General features: G+C 51.5%; 1 protein-coding gene across 3 annotated transcripts in view; it reads right to left on the bottom strand.

Moving 5' to 3' along the window:
- Positions 1-16,490, bottom strand: part of PLXNA3 (plexin A3) — an 845,431-nt gene extending 828,941 nt beyond the window's left edge. The window contains exon 1 of one of the 3 annotated variants that reach the window (XM_085629709.1): positions 16,252-16,490. The gene's annotated coding sequence lies outside the window, so the exon portion shown is untranslated. The other 2 variants (XM_085629711.1, XM_085629710.1) reach the window with 2 other exon arrangements.
- Between the last annotated feature and the right edge of the window lie 1,733 nt (positions 16,491-18,223).

Raw genomic sequence — 18,223 nt, forward strand, 5'->3', positions numbered from 1 at the left:
TTCTGTGCACCAGTCCTGGGCTCTTCTTCTGGTGCTGATAGGGTCCTGGGGGCAGTCAGGGGGTCTCTCCTTCCAACTGCCCATTGTGCCAGGCTCCAGCACCTTCACCCTCAGCAGACCACACCCCAGAGAGAGCTTCTCTTCCTGTGCAAGCACTTTTTAAAAGTTGAGTAGGGGGCTGGCAGGAAGTCCCTGTTGGTCCTATCAAACAGCGACATCACTTTCCTGCCCGGGTGCAGCCTGATGCCTGGCACCCAGTGACAGCTGCTAATTGATGAGACTGTAGCCCCTCCCATCTTGTCTTCGTGGAGAGGAGGCCCTAGCTTGTGGAAGAAAGGTTATCAATCCATCCAGCTGAGGTCAGCCCTCAGCCTGGGTCTGGTCCTGGCTGGCTCAGTGGCTGGCTCAGAGGAATATGACAGTTCTGGATGACCCAAAAGCAGTACAAATATGACTTTGGACTCTGCAGAATACTTCTTTTTCACATTTGCTACATTGGACTTAAGTGCGTGTCTGGAATCTGTAGGCCTAATTAAAGTTAATCTAGCCCCTGGCTCCACATTCCCATAGGGGAATAAGGAAGTAAAACACACTGAGTTTCCCTGGCATGTCTCTTCCATCCTGAGTTCACTGTGGGTGAGTCCCAACTTATGAAGCTCCCCCACAGTAAAAGCTCAACAATAAGGTGCTCAAAAAGCAAAAAATCTGGGCGGCCCATAGTGTCAGAACCACCTTCTAACAAAACCCTTCAGCCATAGGGCAGCACCAACACCCAGAGCAGAAAACATACACCATCATCCTAGTATACCAATAGGGAGGGGAAAGCAACTACTGGCTCCTCCAGAGACAACCAGGTACACCCAGAGAGGAAGAAACACACATTTCAAGTCAAGTACACCACCAAGTGCAACCAAAGAGGGAAAACAAACCCTTCAACCTCAGAGAGGAGGAAAAACTCCCTAACCTCAGGACATCACCAGGCATGCCAAGAGAGGTAAAACATACACCGTAAGCTCAGTACAGCGCCAAGCGCACCCAGAGAGGATAAACTAGAAACAAGTGGGATCAAGAAATAGAGGTACTTTATGGTTTAAAGTTGTGATGCCTAACCGATCAGTGGGATAAGGAAAGGAGAAGGGGGAGAGGCGAAGCGCTCTAGGGAGGCAGAACTTTTGAAGACTCAAGTTATATTAGCATCCCTCCGCCTCAGTTTGTAAACGTTTTTAACAGCTGTGGAGACACTAAACCATCCTTGGGTACCTCCAACTCTTAACAAAAGTGCTAGCTGAGCCTTTCAGATGTTGCAGTTCTGGACACTGCCCTTCTGGCTTATAATATTTTTCTGTTTTGTATCAAAGAGAATAGCTAGATTCTCTCTCGGGCCAGAATGACTGACATCAAGCCTTGGCACCTAAAATCTTCTTACCACTGAAGGCAGTTCCACATCTATACCCGCAACCTCAAGAATGCCCTATTGCAATGGTCCTTAACCTGTGGTCCAGGGACCCAAGCGGGTCCGCAAAGCCTACTCAAAGGGTCCAAAAATAATTAGAAAATTAATATTAACCGATTAATAAATTCTATATAAAGAAGCAAAACGCACAATTGAAAATGAAGTTGGTAGAGGTGGTATGGCCTTTCCCAATCTTAAAATGTATTGGTGGGCTACGATTTTGAAATATTGTAGGGTTTTAATGACCCCGAGTAACAATAGTAGACTAGATTGGGACATTCCAACACCACAAGAGCTCATCTTGGGTAGTGAAGCTAATGGGTATTTATGGCGACATACATATGATTTGTTATTTTTAAAAAAAACGCTTTAAAATCCTGGTGGGTATACATACAGCATGGAAGAACGTACGTAAACTTCTAGGAATTGGAAGATTTTCTTACAATACAGTCTTATCTAAAAACATTAATCTTCCGGGAATATTTAACAATATATGTATGAATAGATGGATAAATGAAGGGATTTTTCAACTTGGCTGGTTTTATACTAGAGCTGGATTAAAATCATTCAAAGAATTAAGAAATTAATATACACTATAACATCGGGACTTCTTTAAATTCCTACAAATCAGGGACTTTTTGACTAGGAAAGGAGGGGGCAGTTCTAAATTCCAGAAAGTTCAAACTATCGAAATTATATATAAGAATAAATTAAGCAAGATTGGTGAAATCTATGATAGTATGATCACTATACTTCTGGATGATAAGAATAAATTCTCATCAAAATGGCAAGACAAACTAGGGATAACGGAAGAATCTTGTTTCAGATCGTATGAACTATCACAGTCTATATTAATGTCTGCTAGGCTGCAAACCCAATATTACAAAACATTTTTTTAATTGTATTATACACCTAATAAAATTGCCAAATGGGGTTCTGGTAAGGGAACAATGTCCGCGGTGTGCTTTATACGAAGCTGACATAGTACATATATTTGCAGAATGCAATATGCTTCAAGAAGTAATAAGAGACATATCTAACTTTTTATCCGAAATTTGCAATACAAGAATAGAAATCACCACGGGAGAAATTATGTTGGGTATAGATGGAGACATTCAACCAACCAATATACAAGGATTGATCTTTATATCAATGGCAATATTTAAAATATGAATGGCCTCCGCTTGGCTAGACCCAAATCCACCAGTATTCCAACAATTTCGAGCAAGACTGTTAGCCTCATGCAGCCTAGAGGTAGCAATATATAGAAGGAAGGGATGGAATAAGAGGAAAAAGGGGTTGGAAATATGGGAGACCCTGCGACAATGGATGCAAAATTAAGAGAGTGCAGATTTGATGCGTTGTGGCCTTAATTATGTAAATAAATATTCTGTGAAATGGCTTGAATATACTAGATAATCTATAGCTTCTATGAAACCAATTGCGCAAGATTAATCAATTTTTTTTCCTTTTGTTTTGATATTGTAACATATTTGACTTATGAAATATATGTGATATTTCAATTCGTGATTTATGTATATATAATGAAATGCAATGCCTAAGTGGGGTGGGGGGGAAGGGAAGAAATTTTAAAAAATGTGTAATAAAGATTATATATGAAAAAAAGAAAATGAAGTTGGTAGCCTCAGATTGATTCATAGAAGCAGTGCAAGTGAACAAACTGTATACATTGTGGATGGCGAGTAACCTCAATTGAATTTAGAAAAGCTCCAGCCTTCCAAATAACATTTAAGTCTAGAATTTTTAGATTGGTTTGTGATTTAAATAGAATATTTCATCATTTGTATATTTCTCAGATGAATGCCGGTTTCTGACTTTTTTATATATTGTTTTGCAGTTCACGTTATTAAAAATGCTTAGGCGCCATGAACCTTGACGTCATTGCTAAGCTCCGCCTCGGCGGCTGGGACTCCGCGGCTCTAGCCGAGCCTCCGTGTCCTTGTTTCTCCCGCCAGTGTGAAGCCCCAGAACAGCACAGATTCTGAATTTCTGACTTACACTGAGCCCTAGACTCCCTAAGAGGGGTCACTGGCTGGAAAGTCTTCTACGGTTAGAGCAAACACAGGATTGCCGGCATATGCAACAATACACTCCAAGATGGATCGTGTCCAAAAGGATTCAAATCCTCTAGTGACTGCAAGGCAAGAGGAAAGAGTCCTTGGTAAACCGAACTGCAGCAGGTAATCACAAAAGCCTCTCCCAGCAAGAGCCCACTGCCCTGGATCACAAACTCCCAGCAAGAGCACACTGCCCTGGATTACTACCTCCCAGCAAGAGCGCACTGCCCTGGATCCCAAACTCCCACCAAGAGCCCACTGCCCTGGATCACAACCTCCCACCTAGAGCCCACTGCCCTGGATCACAACCTCCCACCTAGAGCCCGCTGCCCTGGATCACAACCTCCCAGCAAGAGCACATCGCCCTGGATCCCAAACTCCCAGCAAGAGCGCACTGCCCTGGATCCCAAACTCCCAGCAAGAGCACACTGCCCTGGATCACAAACTCCCAGCAAGAGCACACTGCCCTGGATCACAACCTCCCACCTAGAGCCCGCTGCCCTGGATCACAACCTCCCACCAAGAGCGCACTGCCCTGGATCCCAAACTCCCACCAAGAGCCCACTGCCCTGGATCACAAACTCCCAGCAAGAGCACACTGCCCTGGATTACTACCTCCCAGCAAGAGCGCACTGCCCTGGATCCCAAACTCCCACCAAGAGCCCACTGCCCTGGATCACAACCTCCCACCTAGAGCCTGCTGCCCTGGATCACAACCTCCCAGCAAGAGCCCACTGCCCTGGATCACAACCTCCCACCTAGAGCCCGCTGCCCTGGATCACAAGCTACCAGCAAGAGCCCACTGCCCTGGATCACTACCTCCCAGCAAGAGCCCGCTGCCCTGGATCACAACCTCCCAACAAGAGCCCGCTGCCCTGGATCACAACCTCCCAACAAGAGCCCGCTGCCCTGGATCACAACCTCCCAACAAGAGCCCGCTGCCCTGGATCACAACCTCCCACCTAGAGCCCGCTGCCCTGGATCACAACCTCCCAACAAGAGCGCACCGCCCTGGATCACAACCTCCCAGCAAGAGCGCACCGCCCTGGATCACAACCTCCCAGCAAGAGCCCGCTGCCCTGGATCACTACCTCCCAGCAAGAGCGCACTGCCCTGGATCCCAAACTCCCACCAAGAGCCCACTGCCCTGGATCACAACCTCCCACCTAGAGCCCACTGCCCTGGATCACAACCTCCCAGCTAGAGCCCGCTGCCCTGGATCACAACCTCCCAACAAGAGCCCGCTGCCCTGGATCACAACCTCCCACCTAGAGCCCGCTGCCCTGGATCACAACCTCCCAACAAGAGCGCACCGCCCTGGATCACAACCTCCCAGCAAGAGCGCACCGCCCTGGATCACAACCTCCCAGCAAGAGCCCGCTGCCCTGGATCACTACCTCCCAGCAAGAGCCCGCTGCCCTGGATCACAACCTCCCAGCAAGAGCGCACCGCCCTGGATCACAACCTCCCAGCAAGAGGCCGCTGCCCTGGATCACTACCTCCCAGCAAGAGCCCGCTGCCCTGGATCACAAACTCCCAGCTAGAGCCCGCTGCCCTGGATCACAACCTCCCAGCAAGAGCCCGCTGCCCTGGATCACAAACTCCCAGCAAGAGCACACTGCCCTGGATTACTACCTCCCAGCAAGAGCGCACTGCCCTGGATCCCAAACTCCCACCAAGAGCCCACTGCCCTGGATCACAACCTCCCACCTAGAGCCTGCTGCCCTGGATCACAACCTCCCAGCAAGAGCCCACTGCCCTGGATCACAACCTCCCACCTAGAGCCCGCTGCCCTGGATCACAAGCTACCAGCAAGAGCGCACCGCCCTGGATCACAACCTCCCAGCAAGAGCCCGCTGCCCTGGATCACAACCTCCCAACAAGAGCCCGCTGCCCTGGATCACAACCTCCCAACAAGAGCCCGCTGCCCTGGATCACAAACTCCCACCAAGAGTCCACTGCCCTGGATCACAAACTCCCACCAAGAGCCCACTGCCCTGGATCACAACCTCCCAGCAAGAGCCCGCTGCCCTGGATCACAAACTCCCACCAAGAGCCCGCTGCCCTGGATCACAAACTCCCAGCAAGAGCCCGCTGCCCTGGATCACAAACTCTCACCAAGAGCCCGCTGCCCTGGATCACAAACTCCCAGGAAGAGCCCGCTGCCCTGGATCACAACCTCCCAGCAAGAGCCCGCTGCCCTGGATCACAACCTCCCAGCAAGAGCCCGCTGCCCTGGATCACAAACTCCCAGCAAGAGCCCGCTGCCCTGGATCACAAACTCCCAGCAAGAGCCCACTGCCCTGGATTACTACCTCCCAGCAAGAGCCCACTGCCCTGGATCCCAAACTCCCAGCAAGAACCCACTGCCCTGGATCCCAGACTCCCAGCAAGAGCACACTGCCCTGGATCACTACCTCCCAGCAAGAGCCCGCTGCCCTGGATCACAAACTCCCAGCAAGAGCGCCCTCCCTGGATCCCAAACTCCCAGCAAGAGCCCGCTGCCCTGGATCACAAACTCCCACAAGAGCGCACTGCCCTGGATCCCAAACTCCCAGCAAGAACCCACTGCCCTGGATCCCAAACTCCCAGCAAGAGCACACTGCCCTGGATCACTACCTCCCAGCAAGAGCCCACTGCCCTGGATCACAAACTCCCACCAAGAGCCCGCTGCCCTGGATCCCAACCTCCCAGCAAGAGCCCGCTGCCCTGGATCACAACCTCCCAGCAAGAGCCCGCTGCCCTGGATCACAAACTCCCACCAAGAGCCCACTGCCCTGGATCACAAACTCCCAGCAAGAGCCCGCTGCCCTGGATCACAAACTCCCACAAGAGCACACTGCCCTGGATTACTACCTCCCAGCAAGAGCGCACTGCCCTGGATCACAACCTCCCAGCAAGAGCCCGCTGCCCTGGATCACAAACTCCCACCAAGAGCCCACTGCCCTGGATCACAAACTCCCAGCAAGAGCCCGCTGCCCTGGATCACAAACTCCCACAAGAGCACACTGCCCTGGATTACTACCTCCCAGCAAGAGCGCACTGCCCTGGATCCCAAACTCCCAGCAAGAACCCACTGCCCTGGATCACAACCTCCCAGCAAGAGCCCGCTGCCCTGGATCCCAAACTCCCGGTTAAGAGCCCACTGCCCTGGATCACAACCTCCCAGCAAGAGCCCACTGCCCTGGATCACAACCTCCCAGCAAGAGCCCGCTGCCCTGGATCACAACCTCTCAGCAAGAGCGCACTGCCCTGGATCCCAACCTCTCAGCAAGAGCCCGCTGCCCTGGATCACAAACGCCCAGCAAGAGCCCGCTGCCCTGGATCACAAACTCTCAGCAAGAGCCCGCTGCCCTGGATCACAAACTCTCAGCAAGAGCCCGCTGCCCTGGATCACAAACTCCCAGCAAGAGCCCGCTGCCCTGGATCACAAACTTCGGATCTGCTGCGTGTAACCCAAAGCATCTCCGTAAAGCTTCATCATCCCCAAGCAGAATGCACCCCCACCTGCCAAGAACCCCTCTCCCGTTCTTGGAACAGGATCTGGATGGCTTGCCCGGCACACCAGGGAAGCCACCACTGCCTTCACCAGCCGCTTCCTGGCAGGGGCGGGCGGTCACGGATGCTACCACTTGTCACCACCACCAGCTTAGGTGGGGGTGCATGGAAACGACTGACAGCAGTTGACAGAGGGACTTTGAGTCCAACTGAATACAACGAAGTGCATTTCGTGGTATTCAGTCCCCGACTATTACGCTGAGAAAGGTTTAGTCGCACGTCACCCTAACTATTTGTCTTCCGCAGCTTTTTCTGAGATGCAGTATAACGAGTGTCCACATCTGCAGTCCCTCGTGCCACAAACCAAGATCTCACCACATGCCACCCAGACCAAGGCGCGCCACGTCCCTGCAATCAGGGGCACTGGTGTCAAGCATCAGGAGGACGGCTGGACAGCGCTATGGCACGGACGCACAGAGCAGGCTCGCTCTTGGAAGCGTGGCCCCTTGACACGAGCCGGGGGATCATTTTGGGCACGGCGTTGTGCGCCGAGAGCAATTATCCGCTGCCTAATGCAATCAGAAGCCCTTTCTGCTGCATCCGAGCAGGCAGGGCGAAGGAGGCGTGCTCAGGCGGAGAGCCCTGTAATTAGCGTGGAGTGGGGCTGTCTCCCACGACTTTACACACACACACATCAAAGAGACCGTCCTCATTAAGAGATCGTCGTGTCGAGCACGGAGAAGGTGGGGGGGCGGGGGGAGGGTTGCGGGAGACGGAGTTAACCCGGGGCGTCCGGGACGAGCGAGGGTTTAACCTGGAGCCGGAGAGCGAGCAGCGGCCTTGTGTGGAGTGGCTGAACCCGGCGCCCCGACATCGAGCCGCGAAACTCAAGCAGGGCTCAGGGAGAGCTCGGTAATTTAACCTGGAGCCCACGGACCCGAGGGGGGCTACACCTGCACACTCGTGGCTGTGGTGTCTGAACGGCAGGCAAGCGAGGGATTGAACCAGGGGTCCGTCCGACACCTGCCAGAGCATTAGACCCGGGGGGCCCTGCACCCCACAGGAGAGCTTACTCTGGAGCTCGGAGGGGAGCGGTGGGAACGGAGCCTCGAGTCCACAGGGGGCCTGGAATCAAGAGACTGGGCGGGGGATGAACATGGACGATCCAGCCAGTCGAGGGATTAAAACAGGTACCCTGCAAGCAACGTGGGGGAATCGAACCGGGAGCCAAGTGGGGGTTAAACATGGAACCGGCGAGGAACTGAACCTGGAACCAAGCGGGGGTTTAACATGGAACTGAACCTGGAACCAAGCGGGGGTTTAACATGGAACCGGCGAGGAACTGAACCTGGAACCAAGCGGGGGTTTAACATGGAACTGAACCTGGAACCAAGCGGGGGTTTAACATGGAACCGGCGAGGAACTGAACCTGGAACCAAGCGGGGGTTTAACATGGAACCGGCGAGGAACTGAACCTAGAACCAAGCGGGGGTTTAACATGGAACTGGTGGGGGAACTGAACCTGGAGCCAAGCGGGGGTTAACCACAGAACTAGGTGTGGGAATCGAACCTGGAACCAAATAAAGAACTAGGTGGGGGCACTGAACCTGGAGCCAAGTAGGGGTTAAACAGAACCAGACGGGGGAATCAAACCTGGAACCAAGCAGGGGTTAAACACGGAACCAGGTGAGGGAAACTGAACCTGGAGCCAAGAGGGGGTTAAACACAGAACCAGGTGGGGGAATCGAACCAGGAACCAAACAGAACCAGGTGGGGAACCAATCCTGGAACCAAGCGGGGGTTATACATGGAACTGGTGAGGACCTGGAGCCAAGAAGGGGTTAAACACGGAACCAGGTGGGGGAACCGAACCTAGAACCAAGCTGGGGTTAAACACGGAACCAGGTGGGAGAATCCAACCTGGAGCCAAGCAGGGGTTAAACATGGAAACGGTGAGGAACTGAACATGGAGCCAAGCGGAGGTTAAACACGGAACCAGAGAGGGTAAATCGAACCTGGAACCCAGCAGGGGTTAAACACAGAAGCAGACGGGGGAATCGAACCTGGAACCAAGTGGGGGTTAAACACAGAAGCAGACGGGGGAATCGAACCTGGAACCAAGTGGGGGTTAAACACAGAACCAGGTGGGGGAAATCGAACCTGGAACCAAGTGGGGGTTAAACACGGAACCAGGTGGGGGAATCGAACCTGGAACCAAGCGGGGGTTTAACATGGAACCAGGTGGGGGATATAGAACCTGGAACCAAGCGGGGGTTAAACACAGAATCAGGTGGAGGATATCGAACCTGGAACCAAGCGGGGGTTAAACAGAACCAGGTGGGGGGAAATCGAACCTGGAACCAAGCAGGGGTTAAACACAGAACCAGGTGGGGGGAAATCGAACCTGGAACCAAGCGGGGGTTAAACACAGTACCAGGTGGGAGAATCCAACCTGGAACCAAGCAGGGGTTAAATATGGAACCGGTGAGGAACAGAAATTGGAACCAAACGGGGTTAAACACGGAACCAGGTTGAGAAAGCGAACCTGGAACCAAGCGGGTGTTAAACATGGAACCAGTGAGGAACTGAACCTGGAACCAAGCGGGGGTTAAACATGGAACCGGTGAGGAACTGAACCTGGAACCAAGCGGGGATTAAACATGGAACCAGGTGGAGGACTGGATCTGGAGCAGGGCGATCGAGCAAGGATTTCACTGAGAACCCATCAAGCTATCACCCAGAGCCCAGCAGCTGATGGGAGTGCACCTGGAGTACAGTGCCCTGAGGGGGGATTTAATCAGGGACCCTGGAAAGAAGTCCAAGTAACTTTACCTAGGGCCCAGTGACTAAGCAGCAGGCTTTAACCTTCCAGAGGTGAGATCCCAGAGCATGCAGCCTGCAGAGCCAGAACCATGACATGAAGCCTTTCAACAGGGCATTCATCCTGCGCCCAGAAGAGTGGGTGGGTGGCACAGAAGGGTTTCATATGTATCCTGAAGACACGAGGAGGGTGGGAGTAATGTATACTCGAGGCCTGGCCGCCACCATTCACATAGAAGGAAGAATGCAACGATCTTTTTTCGCCCAACTATTGCGATTGGATGTGGGGTTGGCCTCCTTCCCAGAGGCCACATTTTTCGTAGCCGCCCCCTCACCCGGCTCCTTTAGTAGTGACAAGTCACCTCTCAAATAATTACTTTCTGAGATGTTTAGCTTTCACAGCCTACAAAGTCCTGGAAAAACTTTGCTGATCACCACATGTAAATTCTGCATGCACTGCAACAACATTGGCAGGACAATTAAAAGAGAAATTAAGTTCAGAAGTGAACATAGAAGACTTCCTATCTCTGGAGCGCAAGGGGAAGAAGAAAAGTCGTTGGCAGCGGAGCTTCGGCCAGGATTACCAGACGCATGGTCCTGGCTGCAGTTCTACTGGGCACTCCTTGGGACGGGTGAAAACAATACATGCCAGGCGTCAGATCACGAAAATAACAGCGGCTTGGGCTAAGCCTGTACAAATCTGCCTGGAATCAGGGAGAACGAGGAGGCAGAGTTTCCTAAAGGCACCTTGTGGCTTTCTGCGCTGCAACAACACACTGAAAAAGAGGAAATTGCGGACGGATTTCTAGATCACACGATGCACAGCACTGGGATTTAAATGCCTTTTGTTAGATGCGTTCAAAAAGCTGCAGTTACAGCAAATTAGAAACCCCCCGCACCAACCCCTAATACCTCCTTCTGAACCCCTTAAAAATAAACAGCGCTCTGGATAAAACAGGATCTGGTAAACAGCGAAAAGACAGAGGCACAAGTCTAAAGAGAGGAACTTAGAAAAGGCAGGAATGCAAGGCAGGAATGCTGCAAAAATATTTTGATTTCTAACCCAAAATAAAAAAATCCAAGAGATTATTAGGAAGGGCAAAAAAGCAACAGAAGGGGGGTCTCCTACCAATGGGCAAGGTCGCACCTTCAGAATCTGGAATCAAACAAATATAAGGTCCTTATCCATTAGAAGAAGAAAAAGAGAGAAAGTGTAGCCGTTGGGGAGGGGGGGGGGGAAGAAGTTAAAAAAAATACCTAGAGTGCATCGCTTGGCAACAGCCATGGCTGACACCTTTGTGTCTTTCCACCCCTTAACATCCATCCCTTCGTGTGGGCTCTTTAGCGAGAATAGCAAGGGGTGGTCTGGGTAAATGAAGCTTCCCATCACGGTTCACCCTTGGCTAACTTACCCTCCCAGAAGACCCAGGGGCACCCTGCTCCCAAGGCATAGAAGATACTCCATGGCACCGAATGCACGGCAGAAGATTTAGCATGCTGGGTCGTTTCCATAAGAACGACTCCCTGTCACGCCAGGAGGCACTGGGCCACTGACAGATCACATTAGCCGAGTGGGCAAATAAATAAAGCATGCAAGACCCGGGAGGCAATGGCAGTGCCTGCGGAGGCGGGAGGGGCAAGGGTGGCCCAGCTCGACTCCCTTCCATCAAGCCTACTATCCTTCCTCATCACTGTCACATTGCGGCTGATAAATAAAAAGCAAGGTAAACTCGCAATAAATAACAATCATTATTATTCAAATGCACAGCGGGGATGAAAGGGAGCCGCACCAAGCAGCCGCTCTCCAATGAAACAGGAAGGAAGAGTGGGGAATCGACCGCCAATGGCGAAACCGCCCTCTCCCTCTGTGGTTTTCAGAGGGTGTGTATGGGGGGGGGGGATAGACCCTTTCTCTTGGAGTTTAAACTGAAAATAAACCGGATAATGTGCGTTACACTGGGTGCTATGTCGCTGTAATGAAACACAATAACAAATTGTTCAGGATGGCCGAGCTGCCCAAAGCACCGCGCTTAGACACAGCAACACGGCATCTCCTGAACCACGGAGAGGCGCCTGGCCAGGGCTGTAGGAGGCAGACACAAGTCCCTGCTTTTATGGAAAACAGCACACGATCATGCAAGGATGTTGGAGACGGGGAGGCTCGCAGAGCTCCACAGCACAGGCTCCGTGCCCAGCGCGGATGCACCGGAGCAGAGGCTTTGCCTTAAAAGGGAAGGAGAAGGTTCAGCCGTCTCCAGCCTCGAGCTGCGCCCGGGCAGAGGCTTCAGAGAAACACAAAGAGCAGGTCGGTGGGGTTCCCTCTGCTGAGCCGCGGATCCAGCAGGGCCACCTGAGCCCCGACAGCCTGGCACACTGCTACCAACACGAGGGAGGGGCAGAGCAATCTGGAGAGGAGGAGACTTGGAAAGCCATCAGACGCTGCCCGGTGACCGCCACGAGCACTGACAGCGAGCTATGAGGCAATGTTTACAATGCCCACCGGACCAGTGAGTAACTCTTTAAAGCAGCGACATAACACAGAGTGCTCACAGCAGTGACGGCCAAAGCCCACTGACAACTTTAAGTGTGTCCACTCAACGCTCGAAGACAGTAACCATCTAAGCAACGCCACCTAATATCCAGAGACAGTTAGCAGGAGCAACTTCTTCTTAACACTTTGACAGTACCCTTCTCCGCAACATCCACCGACACCCAGGGCCAGCAATTCATTGGCCTATGTCTACCTCAAACCACGAGCAGCGAGTGAAGTCCACTGTACAATGTCCCTGTCACACTGAAAGCAGAAAGAAAAGTCCACTGTGTGCTCTCCCCCGTGACACTGAGCAGTGAGAATTCCAGTGTGCAATGTCCCCTTGACACACTGAGCAGTGAAAGCCGTCCACTGTACAACGTCCCCATGACATACTGAGCAGTACCACGCAATGTTCCCCATGACACTGTCAGCAGTGAGAGAAGTCCAGTGTAGAAATTTCCCCAAGACATACTGAGCAGTAACACGTAATGTCCCCATGACACCGTGAGCAGGGAGAGGAGTCCAGTGTACAATTTCCCTGTCACACTGAAAGCAGAAAGAAAAGTCCACTGTATGCTCTCCCCCGTGACACTGAGCAGTGAGAATTCCAGTGTGCAATGTCCCCTTGACACACTGAGCAGTGAAAGCCGTCCACTGTACAACGTCCCCATGACACACTGAGCAGTACCAGGCAATGTTCCCCATGACACTGTCAGCAGTGAGAGAAGTCCAGTGTATAATGTCCCCATCACATACTGAGCAGTACCACGCAATGTCCCCATGACACCGTGAGCAGTGAAAGCCGTCCACTGTACAACGTCCCCATGACATACTGAGCAGTACCACGCAATGTTCCCTATGACACTGTCAGCAGTGAGAGAAGTCCAGTGTAGAAATTTCCCCAAGACATACTGAGCAGTAACACGTAATGTCCCCATGACACCGTGAGCAGGGAGAGGAGTCCAGTGTACAATTTCCCCAAGACATACTGAGCAGTACCACGCAATCACACCATGACACTGAGCAGTGAGAGAAGTCCACTACAATATCCCCATGACACATTGAACAGTGAGAGAAGTTCAGAGTGAAATGTTCCCATAACACACTGAGCAGTGAGAAAAGTCCACTGAACACTCCCCATGACACCGCAGTGAAAGACGCCCACTGTACAATGTTCCCATGACACACTGAGCAGTACCATGCAACGTCCCCATGACACCGTAAGCAGTGAGAAGCCCACTGTACAATATCCAAGACACAGTGAGAGAAATCCAGTGAGCAATGTCATCATGACACCGTGAGCAGTAAAAAGTCCAGGATGCAATGTTCCCCATGATGCCGTGAGCAGTGAGAAGCCCACTGTACAATATCTCCATGACACAGTGAGAGAAGTCCAGGATGCAATGTTCCCCATGACTCCGCGAGCAGTGAGAAGCCCACTGTACAAAATCTCCATGACACAGTGAGAGAAGTCCAGGATGCAATGTTCCCCATGACTCCGCGAGCAGTGAGTAGCCCACTGTACAAAATCTCCATGACACAGTGAGAGAAGTCCAGGATGCAATGTTCCCCATGACTCCGCGAGCAGTGAGAAGCCTACTGTACAATATCTCCATGACACAGTGAGAGAAGTCCAGGATGCAATGTTCCCCATGACGCCGTAAGCAGTGAGAAGTCCAGGATGCAATGTTCCCCATGACGCCGCGAGCAGTGAGAAGTCCAGGATGCAATGTTCCCCATGACGCCGCGAGCAGTGAGAAGCCCACTGTACAATATCCCCATGACACAGTGAGAGAAGTCCAGGATCAAATGTTCCCCATGACGCCGTGAGAAGCCCAGTGTGCACTGTTCTTGTGACTTTAGAGTGGTGAAGAAGACAACCTTGCACTGACTGTCCCCATGTCACCCTGCGCAGCAGCAGGAGATGACTGTGCAATGTGTCCATGACAGACTCCTATCGATGTCCAGCCGACATCCGGGCATTAGCAATACACCATGAGCTAATGCCCCCCAGAAGAGGGTGCAGTGGAAGTCGCCCACTGAGTAAGCAACGCTGGTGCCAAGCAAAAATCAGAAATAGTTCAATATGGTGTTTGACCACACACAGAGCAGAAACAGCAACTCACAAAGCGTTGCCCAGGTAATCACTGCGCCCGGAGGCGACTTGCTGATGTAGAAAACACCCACACAATATGATAAAATGTTGATCAAACAACCTCTGTACGGAGGAGGCACACTCCCCTAAAACCTGGGCCCTACGAGACACTGTAGTAAACACTTGTATAAACCTGGAGCAGTCAACAGGTATTGTGGTATGTATGTAGACTACTTACGAGTAGAGTAAGCAGTAGTGATAAGGAATCTATTAAAACCCCTTCAGAACATAGAAAGGGGCCTAAAACCTTGAATATATACGATAACCCAAGGCCCAGTGACGAACTAGCAACATACAAGTAGAGTAACGAAGTGCAATGAAGATCTTCAGACTTTACAAACCACAGATCTCTTGGACTTAATCTTTTACCACCTATGGAACCACGGCTGCCTGAAGCCATGGATATGTATGACTTACAAACCAATGCAAATGTAAAACACCGGACGCCTAGTGCAACCTACGGACAAACGGCCGTTTCAAACCTAAGAAATCGACAGGGATTTCCACACCAAAGGCAGTGTAAAGCTTTGGTGCTCTGCAAAGACAGGGAATGAAGGCCACTGGAAAGCTGCGATGTCTATAGTCATTACAGAGAGCAGGCCATGTAAAACCGTGGACATTTACAGACACGAGTGACAGTGCGGATTAATCCCCAGAGACCCTCAGTTAAAACCTTAGGAAAAGTCCACCTAACTACACGAACAAACATTGGCACAGGAAAGAGCACAGCACATTATTTGTTAGCTCAAAAAGCTAATCTTGATAACCCACGCGCTGATGCTTATACATGCATGTTAGCAAACACAGCCATGCACATCAATTAGGGTGCAAGTACCAAGGCAGCGCTTCCCACGAGGGGCAGCCGAACCTTTTGAATGGCGACAGGTCGAGCAGCTCACTAATAATCCTTGCAAATGTTTGGACCATGGGAAGCTTTGAATTCAAATAACAGACATTTTTTTCTAACCCCAATGAAAGATTCTGGCATCTAAAAATGAGGAGTCCGTCGTCACCTGGGCATGGAGGGAGTTCAAATTAAGAATATGGATTTAAAGAAATGGTTATTTTGTGAGGGCCAAGTGGGGGTAATATGATGGTGACTTGGCAGGAAGAGGACCTGTGGCTCCCCCGGAAGAAGTATTTGGGGGGTCCACGAGAAGCTGGGGGTTCATCACTAGGGCACCCAGCGTTCACCCCAAAAGGGCTCCGTCTCCTCCAAGGGAGGGCACCGGTGATGCGCCGAGAGAGGCGGCAGAGATCTGACAGGCCGGTGCCCAACATTTAGGCATGAAGGTGCCCCAAATAGACTGCTCATGTGGGGTAGACAACTGGCCAATATTTTATGTAAAGGGTGATAAAATAAATGTAAAAATCAACCATTTTGGGGGGCTTTGAAGTATACAGTAAAAAAAACCAATTACAATAAATCACATCAAACGTTTACTGGGTAGTCATAAATGGATGCTTATTAATGCAAACTGAAGCGACACCGAGGGCTGCACACAGGCTCACATCTCAGCATCCACTGACGGACCCTCGCGCACACCAACGGCCGGGGGGTCGGCACTGGGCTCTCTCCGGGCTGCCTTCCTTAATCTGCGGGGATGGGGGGGGGGGGTGTCTGAGGGAGTCAAGGGGGAGGGTCCCGCTGTCGCTGCCCCCTCCCTCGCCGTCCGCCCGGCACACGCACCTGCCGCTTTCCCGCTCAAAGTACCTGGGCCACGCTAAGGTGATGATAGTGACGTCACAGCTCGGCGGCCGTTGCCACCGCGGCTCGAGCGCTCCCCCTTGCGGACGTCTCGCGCCGGGCAGCCGCGCGCGCTGGATCCTGATCCTCCTCCTCCTTTCCCCGTCTCCAGTGGATGTGGGCGTGGCCGGGAGGCCTGACGTCATGAGCATCCGAACGTCCACCAGAGCACAGATCCGCGCGTTGCCGTCTCCTCCACGGCCACTAAGGCGCGCGCTGCTAGGAAAACGGCTTTTAAAGGCGGACCGTACCATCACCTTCGCTGACTGTGGGGGAGAAAGTTAAACAGAGGCACAATTAACACCCATTGAGTAGACCAACCTTGAAGGGCTTGGTATCTGTGCTCCGATCTACGCAAGCAAAGATGGGTTTCAGTGGTCTGAGGATACATAGCTTTTCTGTTTTGCTGTCTTTATTATCTACCCCTTCTGAGTGTCAGAATGGTGCGCTCCTAGTTAGCTTTCTTAAAGGGCCAGTCGCAGGCCGCGGTGGAAAAACACAGAAGAGGGGAAGTGCTGTGATTTAAAGCCCTTGCACGGGCTTGTAACCACGGTACACGCGGGGGAATGTGGCACCACGGGTGTGCACCATTGCAGCTTGATGGTGCTTTCAGAGCCCCTTAGAGTAAGAGGATGCTGGGAGCTTACAAGCTCTCCGTATACTTGGTGCTATGTGCCTGACACCTCCCCAGCCCCTTGGAGACCACTCCCCAGCCCCTTGGCGAGCGTGGCCAGTAGAAGCGACCGAGGCAGGCGGAGAGCTGATTGAAACCCCCAGCGGACGCAGTGGAGACAGGGAAATGTCATAAGTGCCAAGTTGCCCATGTCCATGCGTGATGTATGTGCTAGTCCACTTTTTTCACTTTGAATTCTGAGACTTGTAGTCATGGATGTCCACAAGAAGTTGGTGGCTGCCTATAGCCTTCACTGCACAGGTTAGGTTTGTAAGAAACTGGCTCTATATATATATACTGCACCAAAGTGAGGTACAGTGTGTATAGAGTCCAAGGGTCTCCAGAGGTTTGGCAGAGGTTAAAGTTAGATAGAACCTTACTCTCCAAAGTGGTAGCTTGGTCGAGCAGTAAGGCAGTATCAGAGGACAGTGTTCAATCAATCAATCAATGACACTTATAAAGCGCGCTACATACCCGTAGGGTCTCAAGGCGCTGGGGGGGGGGGGGGGGGGGGTGCCGCTACTGCTCGAATAGCCAGGTCTTCAGCTTCTTCCTGAAGGAGAGGTGGTCTTGGGTCAGGCGCAGGTCGGTCGGGAGGGAGTTCCAGTTCTTGGCGGCCAGGTAGGAGAAGGACCTTCCTCCTGTAGTCGCTCTTCGGATGCGGGGGACGGCGGCGAGGGCGTGGTTGGCTGATCGGAGGTGGCGCGTGGGAGCGTAGAAGTTGACTCGGCTGTTGAGGTAGCTCGGGCCTTGGTCGTGTAGGGCTTTGTGTGCGTGGGTGAGGAGGCGGAAGGTGTTAAGCATTTGATGTACACACTCAGTCAGCAAATGAATTCACACACTCAAGAACTGAACTCTAGGCCAATTGTTTTGTATAAAAAATATACTGTTGTTTTATTTCCAGAACCAAGCAAGCCTGGTACAGGTAAGCATAAAAATAAAAAAATCAGTAGTAAATTACTTGTATGAACACAGTTCAAAATTGCAGTGTAACTTGTACTGGTTTTGGTTAAATTTTTAAGTAAGCAGTTTGCAACACATTGCAGGTATAGTACATTCAAATGAATGGGCTTTTTAAGTAAAATGCAGTTAATTACTTTTCAGATTACTTTTACTAACACAGGGTTGGATCCTAGATTCAGCCCTGGGACATCTCCTAAAAACAGGTGAGTAAATGCGTTTTAGTTAGAGGTATGATTTTTAAAGAATATTATTGCATTTCAAAAGTTGACACAAAAACATTTTCACATAGAATCACCAGTGTTA

Source organism: Triturus cristatus, chromosome 10, assembly GCF_964204655.1.
Source record: "Triturus cristatus chromosome 10, aTriCri1.1, whole genome shotgun sequence".
Classification (NCBI taxonomy): domain Eukaryota; kingdom Metazoa; phylum Chordata; class Amphibia; order Caudata; family Salamandridae; genus Triturus; species Triturus cristatus.